At 30.1% G+C, this 21,442-nt stretch overlaps 1 non-coding gene across 1 annotated transcript; it reads right to left on the reverse strand.

The window, feature by feature from the left end:
• Positions 1 to 1,717: 1,717 nt before the first annotated feature.
• Trnai-uau lies at positions 1,718 to 1,809 on the reverse strand. The gene is given in 2 exon segments: positions 1,718 to 1,753; positions 1,772 to 1,809. It is a non-coding gene; the product is annotated as a tRNA-Ile (tRNA).
• Positions 1,810 to 21,442: the final 19,633 nt, after the last annotated feature.

Genomic DNA, 21,442 nt, shown 5'->3' on the forward strand with positions numbered 1-21,442 from the left:
TAAGAAATAATGGACCTTAATTATCAAAGAAGGATTAAATGAATATATACGAGTAATTTAACAAATAAATAATTATATACGTATTTATTCACTTTATTATATATAAAATATATAGTATAAATATATTATAGTTTGGAATTAATTTATAAAACAAATTTAAAAATTAATTTTGTGTTGTTTGAAGAACAATAACGTCAATAATCAGAAATAAAGAGGGAAGCTTAATTATTATTATCTTTCAAGTAAAAGCCAAACAATAAAATACACTTAAGAGGTATGTTAATATACATATAATATACATCACTTATTAAAGTAATCATTAAATAAAACAGAAGTTGAATTTTTAATACACTTATTATAAACGGCAATGACATTTTTTTTTATTGAGGACAAACAAATTAAAAAATTTGTATTTGTAGTGTATTTGCGGTGTTATATTATTATAGAAGCAAATTATTTGCTAAAGACCTAATTTCCTGTTGGTTACACTCGTGAACCTTATCGTTTTCAAAAGACGTATTTAGGACAAAACATGGGAGAACCTGCAAGTTGATAAAAGCCACTCTTATCTAACTTGCCGCTAACCAGCTGGTCGTAGACAAAAGTCGTGAAGTTTGCAGTCAATGAGTAAAGGAAAGAACTTTTGAGAGTTTGTTTGTCATTTAGTAGCGCTGTACCACCTGGTTTTAGGTTGTAGATCCCCACGGCTCTACCAGGTGCAAGGAAAAGTCATTGAAAATGCAGCCAACGTGTCAACAGGTCAACCACTTGTAGTAGCAAAATAGCTTTTATTTGAATCTTTATTGGAAAATATCGCTTCTGAAATATTATTATCCCGTCTACTAGAAATTTTTTCCCTTCCTTCTATCTTAATTTTATGAATAGAGAATATTTTTTTCTTCTTTTTTTTTTGTAAGAGAGATGATGCTGAAGTACAAAACAGGAAGTTTTTCTCGACCCACATATTTCTCTTTTTTATTTTTTTACCATTGAAGTTAAGTCGGCGTGTAATAGTGGTTCAACTAATTCAATTCTTTTCGAACACCTGTACACGTGTTCAGCTCCACATGTTTCCTGTCCTTTCACCTTTTTTTACGCTCGGAAGAACAGTTTCGCAATAACAATCAAGAATTTACACAACAAACAGAAAAACATTTCATTCAACGTTTGCCTTAATTATTGTCATTTTAAATCTTTATAAAACTTAAAGACACTTTAAAACTTCTTCCGCCATTTTTTAAGTTACAATATAGCTTATACTAATTTTAAAAAATAAAATCACAGTTTTTAATATGTATTTATACATTTTTTTTTCACTTATTATTATTATTATTATTTTAATTTTGTTCGCAATTTTTTTTTAATTTTGTCATTTAAATATATAAAATTTAATAAAATATAATATACTTGTATAAATCCCACCAGATGGCAGTAAAGCTAAACGTGTCGTTTTAAATTAAATTTATTAATAATTTTTAATGTTTCTTGACTTTTAAAATTGAAAATTTAGTTTTTAATAGAAAATTAATTATAAAATATATATTCAACATTATCTAGCAAATAAAAAATTATAATTTGTTTATTTTAAACGGATACAGGTTTGATTATTATTAAAATAAACAGTAAAAAATGATAAATCTTGGCTAAAAAATATGTTGATTAATGAAACGATTGTATAAACGTAAAAATAAATAAATAATTCAAGAAAAAAAAATTATTCCCCAGGTGAGGCTCGAACTCACAACCCCGGCATAACTCACAAGTACTGTCTTATAAGTACCGTGCGCTAACCAATTGCGCCACTGGGGAAGTCGGTAATCGAGGCCATTCGAGACGCTGATATACCGAAGCTTATTATTTTAATAACAGTAAATGTTTAACTCTTCGATATAATTAAATCTTTATCGTATTTTCGATGAATAAAACTCTAAAAATAAATATATTTAGCACTTAAAAGTGTTATTTTGATAAATATTTTCTTTTTTGCCAATTTTCGAAAAGTAAAGTTAACACTTTCGACGCTAGATGGCAACATACGTTATAATTTTACACTATTTTATCCGACTTAATATATAAATTTATATTTTTATGAAACAATTATTTAAATATATTACGTAAGTAAATTAAGATTAATATTTAAATATTACTCTAAAATTATTTACAATTAAATTAAATATATATATATATATTATAAAATAATTAAACTTTAAAAATTAGGCTTAGTATTTTTATATAATCAATTCTATTTTTCTCCCGAATTTCTATTGTTTGTAGGTTTAAATATAAATTTGGTTGTCTNTTTTACACGTGTTTAATGCGTATACATTTATTATAAAAACTTCTATGTTATATTATAATGAATGGAACGCGGAACTTTAAATTATTTACCGGAACTTCGTGATATAAAATGCAATTATTTTCATCCAATTACGATTATCAGCGCCGTCGAGTCAACAATATACAAAGATTATCGAGTAGCACTAATTCACGAATATAAGAATACAGAAAGCAAATCCACGTGTTTATAACTAAAATATTTAATTTTTTTAGTATAAAAAAATATATATATAGTTACAAAAGAGGAATTTTAATTTTAATTCCTGTTTATAATCTGTTTTTTTTTTCCTCTGTATAAAAAATCAGCATTCGAGGGTAAAAATGATGTTCGTCATCTTTCTCTCCAAGAATTTTAATTGTTTGCCTTTTTATCGTCCATTCTAATTCACAATATTAGTCAATGTCTACCTGTTTGTAACTGGTCAGGTGAATAGATTTGTGAATGATTGGAAGTAACCTAAGATTGAATGGTCTCCACCTGATGCTTAGTTGCAGGTGTGCTCCAGACACGGTGGCGACAAGACAAGTGTAAACAGCGCGCACCACGTGATGTGACCCAAACTCACCCACTGGTTGTCTGGAAATGATGGACTTTAGCCAGGCACGTCCTGACAAGTTGGTGAACCACTCCCGCCACACACACTCACACATAGGCTACACACACACACACACACATATGCATGTTGCCGCCGACAACCCAGGTGCGTTGCAGACTGAGCGGCGTCGCCGATTTTTATTGCCTGCATAAGTGTGTAAACATCAGATAGCACATACCGATACAGTGTGTGTCCCAAACCCAGGTGTCAAGAAAATCCTGGATTATGGTCTTCGGAAGGTCAACGTGTAGAGAGCCATTGATGTTTGTAACTGATAGACTCTCCAGTTCTGTTCAACATAACGATCTACTTAATGATAAAGCGGGCACATTTGTTAAATTGCCTGTGACACTGAATGACCAGTTTGAATTAAAATTTGGGAAACGAATGGTTACTTCCTAGTTTACTCTTATAGTCTACATTTATATAAAATAAAGTAACTGGTTTTTATCTCTTCTTTGATATGGATAACTGTCTCTTCATTTGCATAAATTAATCATTTTATAATTAAATTTTTCCTTTAAAATGTATAGTACAGATGGGGGCGGTGTGTACTGTATTCTACCAGATACGTCTTAAATTGCGTGAGAATGTATTTTTTAGCCGGAAAGAAATTTTAAATGAGCAATTCCGGTTAGATAATGTTGATTTTAAATTGTAAAAAATTTGCCTATTATGTCATTTTTGTGTTCATAAAGTGTAAAATTCCTCTGTGAACGGTCTATTTTTATGAATAGAAGCGTACATACATCATTAATCACCGAAAGAGGTTCGAAAAAAAATTGACCGGATAATCATTTTTGCAATTTTAAAATTATAATACTCGTCAAAATTATAGTTTTAATCATTGTTTTTTTCTTTTTTTAAATTCTTAATGTTCGTTTTTGATTTAAATTTAAGGAAAACATAATCAAAATTATCAATCAAAAAATGCATTTCTTGTTACCTTAAGATCATATCTTGATTGTCAATTATATTTTTTGAAGAATAAAAAGCAGTAATCTTGTGTTCATCAAGGAAAAAAAAAACAAGAAATTTTCCCAACCTATAATACCATTGTTTATAAGCTGATACTGATATTTTTGTCTCAATTAGGAGCACACATTTTCTTTTTTTTTTAATCTACTTTTATTCTTAGGAGATGTTTTACTTTGAATTATATTTTTAACCCGAATAAGTCATCAAAGAAACGCTCCTTTGTAACATTTCAAGTACCGAATTCTCTTTAATTCTTAGAATAATGCCAACGGTTTTGATTAACAAAGAAGTCTTTAGAAAAAAAACTCCGCACAAATAAGTGGTAAGATCAATTTAACAATCAAAACTGAAACTTTATTTCAGAGTTAACAGCAATTTACGACTCACCAAACAACGTCTATTGCTACCTGTGTCAGAAACTAACTAATTGTGCTTTTATCTTCATCCATCTTTTCTCTATACCCCTTTTTTTTAATTTCTTTTTTAATTCTCCCTTCACTACAAACACCACTTTGATTCATCCCACACAGGAGAATGAGTCATGTTGTAGTGATGCACGTGTGTGTCAAGTGAACCATACAAAATAACCCTGAAGGAATTTTTCTAAACGCCTTCTTCCTAAGCAGTTGTTCCGGTTGATATAAAAGTTCATTAAGAATAGAAATACTATTATCTTTCTTTAAAAAAATAAATAAATAAAAGAAAAATTTTGTCCCGTGTGTAAATATTCGTATCGAAAGTTTGGTTAAATGTATTTTTATGCAAGTTTTTGTCGAGGTGTAGGATAATACACAGACAAGAGATTGTGCATTTTATTGTGTGAAAAAATGTTTGCCCGTCGATTAAGTTTATTCAGCTGCATAGGTAGTGTCGAACGTGTTGTGTCATACTGATTCCAGTAGAGAGGATGTAATCCCACCTGCAATGACACCTGTTGCATATAGGTCGCACTACGCGGTAACGCGCAAAGGTCATCAAAATACGAGTCAAACCAGGGTGTACAAACATTATATGGGGTAACTTACCGAACAAAGCAAATTTACATACAGAAAGAATTTAGAAAATGAATTAATGAAGGGTCTGAAATCTTATCCATTAAATTCAATCAGATTTCTTATAGTGTTTTTCCCTATTGAATTTATTGATACCAAATAAAATCTTTAAAAAGTGGAGGAAATTCTAAAACTATAAATATTTCTAAGAAAACGATTAAGAAAAAGCCCTTTAAGCAGAAGTCAGTGAACTTATTGGGATCCGCTCCCAATAAGCGAGACCCGGCACCGACATGTTGCACGTGCGGACCAGGTGTGCCTCAGACAGACTGGCGTCAGCCGTGAATGCACTATAGACATATATGGAATGTTGACGTAATCGAGTCTCCTCCAATGGTAACACGCTTTTCATATGCGGTAATATCTATCAGATTCAATTAGCTAGCATCTATCACCGTTTGATTCCGTCCGAAATGCAAATTTTCACGTAACTGTTCCGTAAACTGTATTCGTTTGTATTTTTACTATTTCCTTTCATTCTTCCTGTTCTTTCGATTGTAGTTGTGCAGCCAAACATGATGAGACGTCAACGACTGTTTCCACCGCTGTGATTTCTTTCTTTAACTCGAAAATTCGAAATTGCCAAAGCGTAACGGGTTTATAAATTCAAATACTAAATCCTACACAATGTAGAAGTAAGCCCACATACAGTACTAGTACAGTACAGTACAGTAAGCTCGTGTTTCTAATTATTTTCCCTACAAACTTTTATCGTGATGAATTGCGTTTGGGCTTGCTAATCATATGTACACAAATGGCCTATAACTTATAATTATAGTTGAAAGGGTTATTAAATACTTGTTGCTTAACTAAGTCTAGCAGCATATGGTTAATGGCTAATTATGGGCTGTATGGCTAATATATGATTAATTACAGATAGATAAGATCCTTGTATGCAACGTTTATCCACAGAAAGATATAAATTAAAGTGTACGTATCTATGTCTATTGAATTATATCAATAATGGGTACGATTATTTAAGTTAAAGCATATCGAAAGGCTCTTCGGTATACAATGCTTAACTGTACTGTACACAACTCGTAATATATTATGTAATTTTTTAAAGATACAGAATTATATTTCTAATCATAGATTGAAATGTATAACCGTGTCTAATTGCTGAGAGACGTCTGTAGATATATTCAGATGTTTACATAACTGAGCTTCATTTTGAACAGAAGGCCATCTGGGTTATATTCTTGCTAGAGAGTAGCATCAGCGGTTAATGGAACGAGTTGTTCAACTGAAATTTCATAGCCTTTGTGTGTAAGGTCTAAAGGTGCATTTCTGGTCTAGGTTTTTCAAAAATCAGACCGAGGACAAAGATTTTTCACCTGTTAGGAACAAACCATTCATTTGGGATCATTCGATTATCATATATTAAAATATTCTTTGTCTTATTTCCTACATTAGCATAAATAAGGATCATTAGTCATACAAGGCAGACGGTTGACAAACGACAGACTACAGACTTAATGATTTATTGCTAAGGTAAAGAATATTTATGTCGTTGATGGCCAATGACACATCTTATCTTGGACTTGTCCCACTTCCAAGTTAAGTAGGTCCAAATAACCTAGCAATAATTATGGCTGACTTATATTACAAATTGCACCTATGTAGGACATTGCCTGACAGATTTCCTTGACATTCTGATCTACATGACAAATGCACCTGGACAAAGAAACTAGCTTTTGAAATCTCCATGACTTTCTCGAATATGCGTAAGGCAATAAAACTGAATAATTAAATACCAATTTTCGAAATAATGCGCATTGAATCGAATAGGATATTTCAAAAAACTCATTTAAGGAAAAGGAATGTTTTTTTATCGTGTAGTCATCGCGAATTTTCCCCCAACGGAATTTTTAATGAATAGTATCTAAAAACGCATCGACATTCATTATAATGTTGTGACACAATTATCAATGACACGCGGCTCGGTTGCAACATTTATTTGACATATTCAACGAAGGACTGCACATTGTCCACACACCTGCTGTATGGCCCCGCCACTATAAAGCAGCGAACAGCATCGTAGACGAGATATAATTACAATGTCTGAACAGAATTCAGTCTTGATCACCTCCCCAACACCTGCACACAGAGAGGAACGACGTGGTCTGACCTAATTCCAATCGAATGCACACCTGTTTCTATGATGCATAGCGTGATGTGGAAGGGGATAGAGGTGGAGTTATCAACAATGGTCACTTTGTTACTCTGGCGCATACCGATGGATGGTGAATGATAAACGTTAATCACACGTTCTGCTCTAAGTAACAACAAATTGCTCTTTTCATAGTGTAGACAATTTATAATTTCTGAACAAATATTTTATCTTTTATACGGTAAAAAACTGTTAAGACATATTATTAACAAATCTGTTTATCGACTAATTTCGGGTTGTAAATAAATTAAAATTGCATTAGGAGAATCGAAACCATTTCCTCCTGTAGATTCTCTTAGATAATGGCAAAAATTTCCCTTTTCAATTTCCGACATAATCGATAAACTACTTACAATTAGAAACACAATTAAAGTATTAATATACTTTTTAAATTAAAATCCAAGTTTAACTAAAATCATGAAGATAATTGTAATTAACTTTCTGTATCTTGGTGTCTATCAGACTAGATTATTTTTTTTTTCTAGTTCGGCGTGAGTTTACTTCCGCAACAGTCAAACGATGGCATAAAAAACATAAACAAACACTTGTATTATTCTCAAAGCTCTATTAATTCTTTTCAATGTATCGATTATAATGAAAAGTATTCACTCCTCTATGAATAATTAATAAATAAACTTAGTTTCAGTCTTGCCACTTTTCATCCTTTTTTTTTAATCAAAGATAAATTACTTCAGCCACTACACACGATGTGACTCGAAGATGAAATAGCCGTTTTTATGGTATTTATGAAAGAAAACTCTCACAATGCTGGAAAAGATTTCCCTGATCTTACCGCAGATTATCATCAAATTAACAGATCTTTCCACTCCAGGTCGTTTACCTCGGAGTAACCGAAATGTTTTTAATGAAGATATTCCTTTAAAAAACGAATTAAATCTCACTGTGGAGTTAACAAAAAATAGTAAAGGAGTTTGTCTACTTCTTTATACTGTATTCCAATTGCCTTGAAAAGTTAATTGATGCTTTTTTCAAGATATAAAAGCGTGTAAAATAATTGTATATTTACTACACCACGCTAGCGACGTATTTAATATTTCTGCCAATCAAAATAGTTTAAAATTCGTTTTCTTTTTCAATTTTAACGTTATCCATAAATATTTAAAAATAACGTATTATTATAAGAATTATTATTATATTCAAGTTGGTAAGAATTAGCGATAAGGAAAAATTTATTTGGCACTGCCTACCGCAATTACCGGCAAGATCTATGTAATTTTTAATCTCTCGAATCAAATAGCTTACTTTTAAATTAATCAAAACGTCAGGTTTTTTAAGAATAATTTAAAAAGTAGACCTAATAATTAGATATGAAATATACGATGCAGCATTACCACTGAACACGATATTGAATTAAATGCAATTTTCTTTTACTTGTTTTTTTAAGCAAATGCATTTTTTAATGGTCCGATAATTATATTTAAACATGAAACAATTTTCACGTTGGCAATTCTTTAAAGAGAAAGAAAATCGGCAACAGTTTTATATTATATTTTAATGGAAATTATTAATTGGCATAAGAAAGGATGCTAATTTTATTTATTATTAAAATAAGATTTGTTATATTTACACTTGGTAGAGATTATAAAACTGTAGATTGCTGAGAGTGAAACGAAACAGCGATTACTGTTTGGCCAAGATAAATACGAGCATAAAACAAGATATCAGTTTGTAAAGAGGGAGTGGGGGATGATAAATATGACAAAAGGCGGTCGACTAGTAAAGGTTTCCCTGATCTTACCGCAGATTATCGTCAAATTAACAGATCTTTCCACGCCAAGGTCGTTTACCCTCCGAAGTAACCCAAACGTTTTTCTAATGATTATTTCTTTGTATCATTTTCCAACGAATTAAATATCATTACGGCATTCAAAAATAGTAAAGTAGTTTGTCCACTTCTTTATGCTTTATTCCCGTTGCCTTGACAAGTTACTCGGACTTTTTTTAAGATTTACTAAAGCGTACCGTATACAATAATTGTATATTTACTACGTTGAGCTAGTGACGCATTTAATATCTATGTCATTCTGTGATATTCTCATTGGCTTTCTTCTAAGTAATAACAGTCATTTTTGTATATTATACGACGGTTTTAATCGTTAACCATTACCATTTTTTCCCGGTTATAATAGTTTGGTCATTAGCAAATTTTCATGCTTCGAAATGTTACATTGTATCTACTTCTATTAGGTCATTTTTCATATTCCTTCACTCTTTATTATCCCTTAAAGGCGCACTTGGCTTTTTTATAGTCAATTTTTCTCGAAATTTTGCATCGAAATGCTATTTTGTTTCGCTATGATGTCACTTCTTTATATTGCATAAATGCAAGAATTTTTATTAGGTTTGAAAGTTTAGTTTTTTAACTGTAGGCATGCTTTATGCATTGTGAAATGTCTTATTACAGTGACACAGAGCCTGAGTGGCAATTGTTTGAAAGCTGTGTTTTGAAATAGATCTAAGAAGTTTGCCATATATTTGATGGGGGACACGCTATAATGGAGTTCATCGAGTAAGATTAAATAACAGAAATGACGAGGAGATAAAGTGGCAAAGGTTTTTATAAAAACTTTTACTTGTTACGATTTTTCAGTCGGTTTGAACTTACGCTCTAGAAATATAGAGTTAACGGCGCAGAAAAATGATTTGATTTCTGTTAATTTGCTTAAAATTTGCTGTTGGCAGAACAATTTCCATCCGATCGTATTAGGCTGCACGAAGCATTTGCATAATTGTTTGAGATAATTCGTCACAAGTTCATGCCGTTTTAGTGATGATGTAATTCGTTAATTTTACAGCGAGAATGACTTTATCGGTTTAAAAAGTGGAAATATTATTATATACGCCGAGTGCAGAGACAAATTCGATGTACGACCTCCAAAGGAATGTCATTGTAATTTGTACGACTTTAGGCTATGTATTAGGGTTAGAGACGAGTGGTGGAGAAAAACATAATTATTTTTCTCCTCTTTATCGTGAGAGGACGAAAGGAGAGAAAGCGTAATAACATGCGTCCGAGAAATGCTATCATAAGAAAAGTGATACAATCAGGAATGTTGGAAGAGTACCAGAGGGAGGGTGAAAAAAATGGTTGTAACAACCATGACAAGTCAGTTGTAAGAAATTGGGATCAGGAATTTTCCCATCCAAGAACCAGCTGTCACGAAGCAAGGCTGAGACAAGAATGTGGTGCACCTGCTTGTCCCTGTGTGTATGTTTGCCTCACCTGCTCACACCAGATGACTGGCGCTTGGGAACCTTTTTCTATCCCTTCGGCAGATCACTGGTTGAAGGTGTCCCCGGGGCACTTTTTACCATGGTGGGCGGAAGGAATCGCCCGTTCGCTCCTCAAGGTCTCGCCTAAATAGATGCATGCAACTATCCAATGTGATTTACGTTAGACCCCTAGAAGTAGTAGGTAAAGGAAAAAAAAAAATAGATCCTCTTCTAGCCCGGACCGATGACGTAACGACTCGTGAGGTCACGTGTACCGTGGGAAACTTTTGTTGAACACACCTGCCTATGTTGTGTCATTGACAATCTGATTAGCTTTGATTACATTGGAAACAGCTGCCGTGGACTTGAAGTCTTTGCCGAGAAATCATCTCTTTTTTACATTTCTTCTCATTTAAAATATTGTCATTTATGATAGGTTTTTGCCTTTATGATTTCCCACAGTTAAAGATTCGGTTAAGGAAGCGATTTTAAATGAGCGAAAGCAAATGATTAAGGTTTTGATGGAAGACGTGAAGTCACAGACAGGAATATCTTGTCATCTGAGAACTTACTCAACCTATCGTCAGCTCATTTGATAAGCTACATATTAATGAACAATACGTGCCTCTAATGAGTTAACTGCACTTTACAAGAATGACAATTAACTTATCATAATCAGCCTTTATTGTAAATATTTTAATGCAATTTTCATTTAATTTAATTAATTTTCTTAAATAGGTCACATATGTTTTTTAATCAGAAATAGCCTAAGATTTGATACTTTAATTGATGCTGGTGACTAAATTTAATTAATTTATCATTGTCATCGTTTAATGTATTGCTCTTTTTTATATTATCGTAATAAATGGCTCATTTATTTATGAATTTAAAGGTTATAAAAACTGTTTTACTTATCTATGAAGGTATAGATAACTAATTGCATTCGAATTTAAATATTTAATTATTATATTTATCGTATATAAAAATGGTGCTAAATTATTATCACTTTTATAATTTTATTTATAAACTAATTCTTTTATTTTTACGCATCTTATTACACAGAGTGGCTAGAAAATCAGTTAACCCAGTCGGTTAAGTGATTTTTGGGATTCGTATATACAGAAATATAACACTTAAAATAACATTTTTAATTGATATCTTTTTCTTAAATCTGGATTTTTAAATTATTTTTTTGCATAAACTTAACACGAAAAATTCGCCGAAATTAGCCTAAATTAATCAAGGATATGCATCGATAAATATGGTTTATATTAAAAATTTCAAGATAAATCGACAATAAATTTTAAATTTTTGTACTAAATAACGAATTGGGTAGCAGAGAGTTAACGTTACAACGCATCTCAATGTTTATGCCCACTACCAAAACTTGGCCATTGCATTACATTTGGAGTGGCCACCACAAAATCGCTCGGAATCACTCATTATCCGAATTATCCCTTATTTGGAAGGCAGTTTACCCGGAAGATAATTTCCATTGCGTTTGGATAAAATTGTGAGTCGAGTGGCATTCAAATGTTACTTTCGTCTTTCATTTCCCTTGTTTTTATTGCCACTCTTGTTTAATTGCTGTGTAATGTCTAAAATACTACCAAATGCAACAATTGCTGTTATTTTCGACAGTAAACTTTCAGGAAGAAAGCTAAATTGACGTAACATCTGTAATTTACGACAGCGTTGGTTTGTTTTCCTTACTGAATCGTGCTGAATCCCATAAGAGTATTTCGGCAATTATAAAAAATAAAAATATATAACAAAGCTCAAAATTCTTAGAAATTAATTTTTTACAATGGTATTTCATAGATCCCGAATTAAAAAAATAATAATAATAATTGAATGAAGTCTTCGCTGAGATTCACAACCATGGGTGTTAGTCATTTTATCAGATTACAGTACTGGTACAGGTACTGTACAGTACAATCTGTGATCATTACTCACAATATTGTAAATGTATCACATAAATTTAAATCATTTCTTATAGGAAAGGCTACTTAATACCAAGAAAATAACTATTTAAATTTATAATTTTCGGTACTTCAACCGAATCAAGTTCACAATTCTCAGCTTCGATCTATGAATGAGCTCTTGTAAAGTATTAATTAATAGGGGGCGGAAGTCGTCTAATTTAATGGTAAGCCGTTAACTTTTTAGATTTAAAAACAAGTTTTTGAGTGAATAAATTAAAAATAAAATTGTGAAATATTCCACAGAAATTTACTTTTAAGTATATTTATTACGTAAACAGGGTGGCCATAGCGGGGAGCAAAAAGGGCACCTGTCCTCCCTCGAAAACGAATAAAAAATTCCACAAATTATAATCATAAAAGTGATGGACATATGTAGATATGTAATCTTACACCTTCGATCACGAGACACTTTGTCTGTCTTTTTTGTATTTATGCAATATTGTATTCTACTTGTAACAAAAAACTCCCAAAATGAAATAATTAAATAAATATTTATTGATGTAATTGCCTCCAAGCTTTGCCCCCTGGAAAATTCAAATTTTTCAAGGAGCGCCCGTACTACCGTGTACCATGAATGACCATGTAAACTATATGATAATTCCTATCCATTTTCATTATTATATTTTTTGCAAACAATATTTTTTTTTAATTAATACTATATACTCAACTTTACAGAAATGAAAACAAAAAATAATATTTTATTAGTACATCCACCAAAATCCTCAACGATCATCAAACAATGGCGCATTATAGTTTCATGGGACCCAGTCGAATTTGAATTAGGGGGGCCCCACGTACGGTGTTGACTATAGACATTTTTTTCTTCGGAGGAATTTTTTTTTTTTTGGAGGGAATATTTTCTTATAAAAGATTGGTTTGGGGTCCCCCGTTTGTGGGGCTCTCACGCAATCGCACTTTTTGCTCATAGGACAAAGCGCTAATGCCACCGAATCACTTTTAAATTTCCGAATTCGTTTACTGTATTTACTTTGTTAAAACAAATAACAGCGATTCTAATTGAAATTTTGGTCGTCTCTCCCCAATTTGTATGATTAAAGTATTTTTCAAGAGGAACTAACCCATTAAAAACAACATAATTTGACGAAAAATATGCTAGAGTTTAGAAAACAGCAGTAAGCTCGCAGCATGTTAAAAACCACTAATTATAATTTTCGTGACTTACTAACTTCCGATGGTCGTTGACATTTTCAGTTTCCTTTTAAACCAGAATTCTTTCGCATAAAAGACAACTCGGGTGAATAAACATTAAAAATTATCTTATATTATACAAAATCTTTTATAATAAATACTTATATCCTATTCGTTTGTACACGTTAAGCCGCTATTCAATCAGAAAAACAGCATTTAAATACAAAAATTTTCATTCTAAACCCTAATAAAAGTTTCAATTATTTTTTAATATTTCAAAATTCCTATATATAAATCATCACAATTAAATTGAAGCCTAATCTTTATAAATAAAAGCACTAATCGTGATTAAAATGAGGCACTATAATACCCTAAATATATCAAGACTGTAGATAACTAAAAAAAAAAAAAAGCAAAAACAAATATTATTTTATATACAGTATTTCACTATAATATATTAATCAAATGAGATTTATATATTTTTCTATAATTAATTCAAATCGCGTTATAACTAATGATTAATGATGTTTAATTTTTGAAAAATTTTCAAACAAGTCGAGGAACAGGCTGCAAAGCCATAGACATCTGCTTAAAATATCAAATTTTATAATAAATTAATTTGCATAACTACATAAAAATAATTTATTTTTAAATTTAATTAAGATTTATTTTTGTATACGCTTCTACTTTGTTACTACCACATTTTCTTTTTTCCTTTTTAAGCATTCGCGTGAATCTATTCAAGCGGCTCTGAGTCTACGATATTGCTGAAGAATCTTGGAGTTTATCGCTCTGGGGAATCCGGAATCGAATCCGGACGCTCAACCTCGGGAATTTTTCGGGATGGTCTGTTCCGTATTTGTAAGGCCCCGTACTTCACTACCCGGTCGCCCCATTGTGGGCCTGGACTCTGATGGGCATGGAAAAGTTCTTCTTATGCCCACAAGCGGAAAGAGTTAAAGAAGAAAAAAACCAAGTTTACTTCATAGTTTATATCGTTATAAATTTATATCGTGAAAATAATTTTAAACATTAAAAAGCTTCTGCATATTTATAACAAACAGGTATGTTTAATCAGTAAAAATTGTATTTAATTATGCAAAACAGATGCGTTTCCAGAAGCAGTTTTGCATTCAAATTTGACTAGCAAGAAAAAATTATATATACTCTACTTGTATATATATATTTATGTATGTGTGTTTATATATATATATACGCCTACTGTACATACATTTCTTTCTGTTTGGTCAAATATATATATATGCTTATTGCATATATATATATTTGACCAATAGAAGCTACTTATTGTAATCACGGATATTGGTATTAATTATTTGATGTTGTCAAAATCAGAAAATCTCAGAGCATTACAAGAACTTCAATTGTATGTTATTTGTGTAAAAACATACATTTAACCTTTTTTATCGGATTATCAGTTTCACTATGTGGTCAGAACCATTAAGTGCTCTTATGGGGCCCGAGGATAGAGAGGGCCCGTTTAGCCTTTTGTTCTTTGGAAACGAAATAGAATGCTTTATCATATGGACGCCCAAATTTTCTCCGTTCCCGGAAAAAAATTGCGAGTTTCTCTTCTCCACGCTCTGTATTTGGCCGATAACATACAATCATTATCAGTTCTTGTTAATCAGTGTTTTAAAATACGTTAAACGTTAATCATTTTGTCATCTTTTAGCAGTATCGTAATTTAAATAGCTGAAATTTCTTACTTCAAATAAACGTCAGCTGTTGTTAGCTGGAAACAGTACTGGATATATTAATTAATGATAATAATTAGGCCTATAATTATTATATCTTCAAGTTATACATTTTAAATAGTTTTAATACGTCCTTCTAATGTCGGGATCAATATAACCAGAATTTCTATTAATTGTGATCTTATTTACTAATCAGCATGACAGAGCCCTGAAGTGATTATTATAATAAGTGGATTCTATTGTATATCCGATCGGATATATATGTTGATATATTTGTAAATATAGACTGTATCATTATCCGAAAGGAGTGTCCATGTAAATCTGAATTACCGGTGTACTATCCCACTCTACATAAGTAACGTTCCAATTTATGTAGACATTTATCCACATAAATTAAAATAGTTTATATAAATAATTTCAAATTTATAAATTTCTTTTATATTTAAAACTTTTTGACCATTGAAAATAAGATTCCATAAATTATATATCATTCAAATTCCCAACATACGTATTGTCCACGTATTTAATTATTTTTGGTAATTATTAAGGATGAATTTTAAAATGTTTTTGTAGTGAGTTTTCTGAGATAATTATCGAAATTTACAGGAAATTTAATCAGATTTTATCTAGTAAGTTAGTTCGATGTTTAAATGATTCAACTTCTTGATCTATGATCATTTGGTTAACGTTAAAAGAAAGGGTCTAATATAATTATAAAAAGAGTCCCAACTATGTATCGAATTTTAAGAAAGGATAAGGAAAGATTAGAAATAGAAGAAATGGCAGATGTGTACAGGGTACCGTATGAAAACATGCAATTGGGAAAAGACAAGGATTACATTAGTGTCACCTCAAGGAACTTGAAAATTAGACTTAAAGAACAATATAATGTAAGAAAGGGATACAATAACACAGTACTCTCCAGGATGACGTAGACTGAGGGCTCGGTGATAAAATGGAAAGAGGCAAACATCATTAAGTCTGTACTTTCTACTACATTGGCACAGAACGATGAAAAAATTGAAATTATTTTTAACTTATTTTTGCTTTATATTCAATTATTTTAAACGTTGTTATTCTTTTATTGTATTCTATTTTGGAACGATATTTAACGGTAAAATATGTTCCAAGAAAGATTATATAGCCCGAGGATGGCCTATTAGACTAGGTTCGAAACATTTGCTAAGTAAAAGTAAATCCCAGTAGCCAAAAAGGTGTTTATAGATTTATTTTGTTAAAAGAAAAAGCACGGTCCATTTAGTTTTTAGCTGTAAGCCTATAACATTAGTTTTAAACTAGTTAACATCTTTATTCTGAAAAATGAGTCATTGCATATTCCCAATAGACACCTTCAATAATTTAAAAACAACCCACTAATACTTCCAATAATCATTACTGAAATTGGATTAACAGAATATGGCAACTCACTGTTTCATTAATTCAATCCAACTTATCCAATTCAAACTACGAAAAATTACATCCTATTTAGGTGTTAGACACGTGCAGAAAACCCGATAAACCTCACGTGGCTAGTCGCTGGTCACGCTCAACCACTGGTTTACCGAAAATGTATACTTCAAATAAAATGTAAAAATATTAACAGATTACGTATTTATTAACATTTATAAAACTATTTTAAAAATTATGTTAATAACACTTTTAATTTATAATTAACCGTATAGTTTATTTCATGATATAATATAGTTAAAAGCATAAGGGTTTCATTAAAAATTTTATGGAAAAATGAAAATAGAAAAGTTGTTTTTGAATGTTATAAAAGTAGAATAAACGAGCTCTAAAATCACGGCTGGAAACAAAATAAAACTAAATAATGCGCTTTGTATTGTATGCGTAAACAAAAACAAATTCTTGACATTTAATCCAATGGTCAGAAAATTCTCAGAAACTATTAACAATAGACCTATTCGACTTTGCACTTAATAAATAAATAATAATAATAATAAAATTATTTATAGTTTTATTTTCTATAGTTTCATTCGGAATACACATATAATAACAAAATAGTTTTGATGCGGTAATCTTTTTTCTGATTTATTTTATTTATTCTAATTATCTATCTAATTAATGAATTTACATAAATAGAATTCTTTGCTGCTATTTTTATTAAAAAATTCGCATATTACATCTCACTGAATTAGTATTTTTTAAAGATTTTTTTACTTTTATAGTTTCGTGTAATCTGGATCATTACAGACTAATCAAGCACTAGAGGCTTTCTTGTCAACTTCTGGTTACTCAAGGCCAAATTAATGACGTCATTTATATCTAGAACAATAATTCGTGTGTACGAGATTATATACGATCATTCTATTTATTTTGATACGAGTATATAGATCAAATGGATTATAGTTATAGTGTGCTACAAAAACAACATTGTACAGCTGTGCGAATTTGTTTTATAGGAAAATATTCGTATAATAAATACTTGTTGGATGAATTCTTAAAGTTACACAGCAACTGTATTCTTCTTTCTTCTCTTTCGATGCGTGTGCAAACTTTAATAAATAATTTATTTACACGTTTTATATATATATGCCAAGTTTACTGTAGAACAAACTTTTGCAGAAGATTTGTTCCTCCAGAAAGCCCAATCGCATTATATGTTGCAATTGAGTGTAATACGTTAAAGAACAGAAACTTTGTCACTAGACAATGGTAACTCATCACGTATTTGATTTGGTTTGATTTAAATTTTAAAAATACTCGTCAGAAATTTCTTGAATGACCCGCTTTTCGAAGGTACTGTACATCATCGTTATTAGCACCAACGAGTGATACACGCGCCACTTAGTCGCCACTCGACTGCACGAGTTCAAGAAAATGATCATCAGTTTAAACAATATTTACAATTGTTTTGGCCTTTTTCTATTTCCGTTTTGTCTACTTATTTGTGTGTCATTTTTTAAAAAAAATGACTCATTTTCTATTGTTTTTCATGCATTTCTATTCAGATTGCATCTTTATTTGCTTCTAGAAACAAATATCACGCCCGCATTTCGCTGGTTTTTATTGTGATCACTCCATTTGCGTTGCTGATAGTGACTATATTTTTTGTGTACAATGACTTTTGAAACCATTTTACTTCTTACTGCATAAGAATGTTGATTCATTTAGAAATAAAAACTTTGAAAATATTTAAATAAAATTTCCGCCGAAAAATCAGTTAAAATGATAAGAAAATCAAAAGTCAGACATGTTTTCTCATAAAAATTGAAATAAATTGCGGCCACGTGTCAAAAATTACGTGTAAATTAATATTATTTTTATAGTAAGATATTAACTATTTTTATATATTCAATAATATCTTTGAAATTTCATTTTATAATAAATTACTCTATGTATATGAGAAGGAAAAATCTAAATTTCTATTTATTCATTTTTTTCTTATTCTTTAATGATAATTGTATTAATTTATATATAAATATAATAAATATAATTAATTAATTTTCTGTAAACACGAATAGAATACGATTTTTGCAATTCAGAAATATCAAATAGCAAATTACATTAATTGCATATTTAATTATAAAAAATGATAAATACATCAGATTTAATTAGATTTTTTTTACTAAATTATGAAGTAATAAATTATTTACTTATTGAAAATATCATTTTGTAACTGAAGAATCATTTTCAAAACTCTTGAAGTGATTTAATTCTATAAGATGAATGAGGAAAGTTTACATGTAAAATGTTTTCCAATAATGAATCCTATAAATTATAATGTAAAAGATTATTATGTATGCTTAATACTTTATCATATCGCGTGCTGCAAGTGAAAAGGAAGGAAAACCACTAGTGGCACGCCTGATGGCATTTCGGTTTTGATTGATGTAAATTAATACTCGACTACTGTATTTTATTTTCGAACTTTTTTTCTTTGTATACTTTATAACAAACTTCACAATTTTTTTAATCTCAAATGTTCATTTTGTATTTCAAAATTTCAAAATATAATGCATAAATAATATCTTAATGTGTCTTTTTCTTTTCTGGAAAATGCCACGTCTTTTTTAATACACACCTACATAGAGTTCTATTTTTAAAATTATAGTATGAAATTTCCTCAATAAATCGAAATTTAATCATATTTTCTTCCTTAAAGTGACGAAGCATTTTTCAGAATATCGCAAAACTAACAACTTTTATTAAAATGTTATAATATTAATCAGGAACTGTCAAAAAATCTGGCAGAAGGCCATTTACATTCCTAACATATTATCTTTTTTTCATTTTATTTTGTTCATATTATCTGTAAAGATAATAAATGCAATTTTTTTTATAACTTAAGTTCCAAATTCCCTCAGAAGGAAAAAATTAAGTTAAAAAATTCAATTATTCAAAATTCAATTCAAAAATTCAAATTTAATAAGCTAAAACGTTTTAGTTACGCCCACTTTTATTTTATTAACCAATCAGCGTTTAGATAATCATATTTAAAAGCGTATAATTTTGTGTCTTCTGTATTTTACAGAGTACCACTAATGTTTGAAATAATTTTTCTTTTATTATTGACAAATTTTTTGCAAGATATAATTTCCAGCCAGTCAATTTTATTGTTTCGTGATATATTTTACAAAATAATTCATTATAAGAAAGAAAAATATTGCATTTCTGTAATTGAAAATATATAAAGAAAGAATAGTCTTATTATTTTAAAAACAATTTCAGGAAAATAATGACAAGATTTATTTCTTAAATATCACAGTATCGCTTAAGAAATCTTAAAACGAATCGAGTTAATTTAAACAATTCAAAAATACAAGTCACTGTGCATACTTATAAGAGCTAAAGAAGCTTGTTAAACTTTATATCAAGTGTTATGTATTAAGTTAAACTTTATATCAAGTGTTATGTATTATATATATTTAGTTTTTCTCATATATGAGAAAAACTAAATATTATTAAATCAAAGCTGGATTTAAACTTGTGGCCTTAAATTATGACATATAACAGGCCCTTCCCCTCCTCCAAATAATACATGTAAAAATGTGAGGTCTAAGCTATAAATTCATAACTCGTTTAACTTATATGCAAATCCAGCTCTGAATATAATAAAATTATTAGAAAACATTTAAAAAATCAAAATAATAACTTTTAATAACGTGTTTTCACATGAAAATAATAAATGTATATTTTTATTTTATGAAATAAGCCAGTTTCTAATGAAAACAGTTCCTTACCTTATCACTGAAATAAAAAAATTAATTTTAATCGTGTGAACTTAGACTATTCAGCTGACGTAAACGTAAACAAATAGTTAATTAATAATTTTTTAAATATTAATCCATCAGGCAAACAGGTGTAGCATTTCTCTTATATTCGATGAAGAACTTGTTAAAGTCGCATTAAATTTTTATATGTACTGCAACGTAGACATTCGTATACGGATATATATTTGTAGTTTTTATAAAAAGAACAACATTAAAGTATATTAATCATTTGATATCTATATGTAACATTTAAATCACAACTTGTTTACAAGGTGCTCGAAATAAAATTACATGTGCATTTTTAAACTAGTTATAAAACTACATTCCTTAGCTATAAAATCAATGCGTGGGCCCATAANACTAATGATTAATGATGTTTAATTTTTGAAAAATTTTCAAACAAGTCGAGGAACAGGCTGCAAAGCCATAGACATCTGCTTAAAATATCAAATTTTATAATAAATTAATTTGCATAACTACATAAAAATAATTTATTTTTAAATTTAATTAAGATTTATTTTTGTATACGCTTCTACTTTGTTACTACCACATTTTCTTTTTTCCTTTTTAAGCATTCGCGTGAATCTATTCAAGCGGCTCTGAGTCTACGATATTGTTGAAGAATCTTGGAGTTTACCGGAATCGAATCCGGACGCTCAACCTCGGGAATTTTTCGGGATGGTCTGTTCCGTATTTGTAAGGCCCCGTACTTCACTACCCGGTCGCCCCATTGTGGGCCTGGACTCTGATGGGCATGGAAAAGTTCTTCTTATGCCCACAAGCGGAAAGAGTTAAAGAAGAAAAAAACCAAGTTTACTTCATAGTTTATATCGTTATAAATTTATATCGTGAAAATAATTTTAAACATTAAAAAGCTTCTGCATATTTATAACAAACAGGTATGTTTAATCAGTAAAAATTGTATTTAATTATGCAAAACAGATGCGTTTCCAGAAGCAGTTTTGCATTCAAATTTGACTAGCAAGAAAAAA

Source organism: Centruroides sculpturatus, unplaced genomic scaffold (assembly GCF_000671375.1).
Source record: "Centruroides sculpturatus isolate CEXI.00-Female unplaced genomic scaffold, Cexi_2.0 scaffold283, whole genome shotgun sequence".
In the NCBI taxonomy this organism is placed as follows: Eukaryota; Metazoa; Arthropoda; class Arachnida; order Scorpiones; family Buthidae; genus Centruroides; species Centruroides sculpturatus.